Raw genomic sequence first — 3,979 nt, 5'->3', positions numbered from 1 at the left:
GCCTCGTCACTCTGTGGCCCCGCCTACCTAAGGCTGTCGCTCTGCTCTATAGTCTAAAGGGAAAAGAGGCATTAACATGAAGTTATTTACCTTCCTCGGCTACGGGCGCCATTTTGGTAGAGCCCATGTCTCATTCCATTGCATGTACCTCATAGTAGGTGTGTAAAGAATCTCATTTTAAGGTCTTTTTCGAACCTCACTGTTTTGGATCAGTAATTGTAAGCCAAAGTCAAGAGCGGGTTGTAATAGGAGAAAAATCACCCCGCAATGTACTCTCCCGAGTACATAAACACACCACAAAAGACTTGCTGCTAAAATGGAGAGTGGGTTAGCATTAATCTCAACTCTTGTCTCTGTGAGATAACTGGCACTGAGCAAACTCCTTGTCTAAGGGCTAGTTCACACGTGGGCAAAGGGGAGGTTTTTGACAGCGGAATTCGCTTCAAAAACCGCTCCTTTAACATGGTGGTCTATGTAGACCACTAGCTTTTTTTTTCCTCCTAGCGTTTTCCGCCTGAAGAAGTGACATGACCTTTCTTCAGGCGGAAAACGCCTGAAGAATTGCATAGAAGTGAATGGGAGGCAAAAACCGCGTGGTTTTCGCCTGCAGTTTCTATAGCACATATAGGAAAAAAAACCCTAGCGAAAACCGCGTGGAATGCAAAAAACAGCGTCAAAAAAACTCCCCGAGGTTTTTTACCTCGCACAAATAAGCTAGGCGGTTTTCACGTGTGAACTGACCCTAAGAGCATAACTAATAGAGCCTGGGCTCCATAGCAAACTTTTGATTTTTCCCACACAGCATAGAGTACGATGTCCTGTCACTCAGGGGCGTAACTATCGGAGTAGCCGCTGCCCACAGGCACAGGACATTAGGGGGCCGGCGGTAGCCACTACTGCGGCCGAATTTTATTTTTTTAATAAGCTGTTACTAGAGATGAGCGAGTACTGTTCGGATCAGCCGATCCGAACAGCATGCTCGCATAGAAATGAATGGACGTAGCCGGCACGCGGGGGGTTAAGCGGCCGGCCGACGTCAAAGCGGAAGTACCAGGTGCATCCATTCATTTCTATGGAGCATGCTGTTCGGATCGGCTGATCTGAACAGTACTCGCTCATCTCTAGCTGTTACCTGCTGAAGTAACGGGCCCTATTTGCTTTCCAAAGCTGGCTCCTGCTCACAGCCACCAGCACTTACGCTGGGTTCACACTAGCGCCCAGACTCCGTTCTGAGCTGTCTGGCCGTGAGCACCGGTGAGTGTTTTATGCTCTCCGCCGCGAAACCGTTTTTTTTAAACCAGACACAGAGTACTGCATGTAAGACTCTGTGTCCGGTTTAAAAAAACGGTTTCGCAGCAGAGAGCATAAAACAGTCACCGGCACTAATGGACGGACACCTTTCAAACCCATTCAAATGAATGGGTTTGAAAGAGTCCTGCAGGTTTCCGTCTCCTGCTCTGTTTTGTGCAGGAAACGGAAACCTGTATGAACGGAGACCGGGCGCAGATGTGAACGAGCCCTTACCCTTCTCCAGAGGCAGCCGTGTTCAGGAGCGGGGGATCAGTAAATAAGCCCGCGGACCTGCGAACCCCACAAACACTGCTATCATTATACTCAGGGAGTCTTTTCAGACCCCTGAGTATAATGATCAGAAGGCTAGGAGAGGTGAGAGAACATAAAAAAAACTCTGTTACTTACCTCTCCTGGGCTCTGGAAGGATTTGAGCCTACTTGGTGACATTCCAGACGTCAAGTTGTCCGGGCTTGCAGGGTCTAAGCTTCGCAACACAAGCCCGGCTCAAGTGATGTCTCTTTAATCATTGAAGATGACCGTCATCAGCGGGGATTGCGCTGGAGCCAGGGAGAGGTAAGTAATAGAGATGAGCGAATAGTATTCGAAACTCTAGTTTCGAATAACTCACTCCCATAGGAAAGAATGGAAGTGGCCAAACACCAAGGTGTTAAGCGCGCCGGCCGCTTCCATTCATTCCTATGCAGTTTCTTTCCTATGGAGTTTTGAATACTATTTGCTCATCTCTAGTAAGTTACAGTGTTTTTTTATGTTTGCATCCTACCCATAGCCTCCGATTATTATACTCCGGGGTCTGAAAAAAACGCATAATTGTTCATGGGTAGTCCACTATGGAGCATAATACTTTGTGCAGGTGCCACCATGGGGCGTAATACTGTGTGCAGGTGCTACTATGGGGCATAGTACAGTGTATAGAGGCCACAATGCAGCGTAATTCTGTGTGCAGGGGCCACTATGGGGTATAGTACAGTGTATAGAGGCCATTATGCAGCATAATATTGTGTGCAGGGGCCACTATGGGGCATAATACTAGGTGCAGGGCCCCTGCAGGAGTCGGTTGGGGGGAGGGGCATGTCAAATGTTCACCTTGCGGGCCCGCCATTCCTAGTTACGCCACTGCTGTCACCCCCTTAACCAACAGTAAAACAATCCTTTTGCTGGCCCTCACATGATATTATACCCCATTCACACACAGTATAATGGTGAATCTGTTTATTATACTTTGCGGTCTGAAGAGGCCCCGCTTATAATAATAGCAGCTTAGTTTTGAACATGTTCAGATTGAATGAAACAACCAGGCGAGCCTCACAAGACATATCTCAAGAGATTGCCCAACAAATAATAAGTGCTGCAGTCCTACTCACTGATTTCTGCTTCTGCCCACACCTGCGCTCTGCCTCCACTTTCCCTTCAGCTTCATGGAGGTCCTGTGCGCCATGCTGAATAGTAACAGGGACATGATGTGGGACACATGGGTCCTCCTGGAGAGCTGAAGAGGAAACAGAGGCAGCCATGAACAGGAGCAGGGACTGGTAAGTAAATAGGGACTGTTACCTGCTGTCTTGAGACAGGACTTAAGAGCAAAAAGGGAACAATGTTTTGTCACCATCCACTGCAGCTTCAAATGTGAAACTACCATCATTTTATAGACAATCATCTTTGCTATTTCATACATAAAATGTGAAGATTTGACATGGAAGTCAAATTTTCCAACTATTTAGCATATGATTAGTTATGCAGATTCTTGTCATGTAACTGCATTGTTACTGTTTAGCTCTTGGTGGTGGAAAATTCTTTTTATTCTTCTATCCTACAAATTACAACCTGTTCTCACATTCCCTAATAGCTCAGTGTGTTATTAGCTTGATTTCCAAGTGAAAGGTCGGTGTTTAAATTAAGGATGAGCCATGAAGTAGATTTCCCAAGAAAAGAGTAACAGCATCATCCTGCTCACCAATTGTGGTCAAGAAAATTGCCAAAGTGCATCTTGTGAGCGCCATGACACTGAAGAATACAAAATGAAGTCCGTCCATCCTTTCAAAAGCCAAAAGGTGAATGTCTAGGCAAAATATCAGTGATCCTGCCCAGGGCCGGCGTCAGCTCACGGCGTAGTCAGGTAAGTGCCGGGGCCCACAGAGCCTCTGGGTCCCCCCCCCGGCACTTGCCCGTCCCAGCACTTGCCTGTCCCGATTTCCGACGGACGCCGATGAGCTGAATACATAAGCGATTAAAGCAGGAGCTGTGACAGCTCAGCTCCTGCTTTAACGCTGTGGCGTGTGTAGGCGCGATGTGATGATGTTACATCGCGCCTACAACTATGTGAATGGCGTGAGAGCAGAGAGAGGAGCGGTGGGGGAGTGATGGAAGGTGAGTGTAAGTGTTTGTTTGTTTTTTGTGTTAAACATTAAGGTGGAACATAATGAAGGGGGCCCATGAAACTGGGGGGCAAATGAAGGGGAGGGGCGAACGGCATGACACTGGGGAAGATGGGGGGGGGGAAACGGCATGACACTGGGGCAGATGAGGGGAGGGGAGAACGGCATGACACTTGGGCAGATGAGGGGGGGAGAACGGCATGACACTGGGGCAGATGAAGGGGGGGAACGGCATGACACTGGGGCAGATGAGGGAGGGGGAGAATGGCATGACACTGGGGCAGATGAGGGGG

Source organism: Leptodactylus fuscus, chromosome 4, assembly GCF_031893055.1.
Source record: "Leptodactylus fuscus isolate aLepFus1 chromosome 4, aLepFus1.hap2, whole genome shotgun sequence".
NCBI classification, from domain to species: Eukaryota; Metazoa; Chordata; class Amphibia; order Anura; family Leptodactylidae; genus Leptodactylus; species Leptodactylus fuscus.
Note: the sequence above shows the minus strand (reverse complement) of the source record.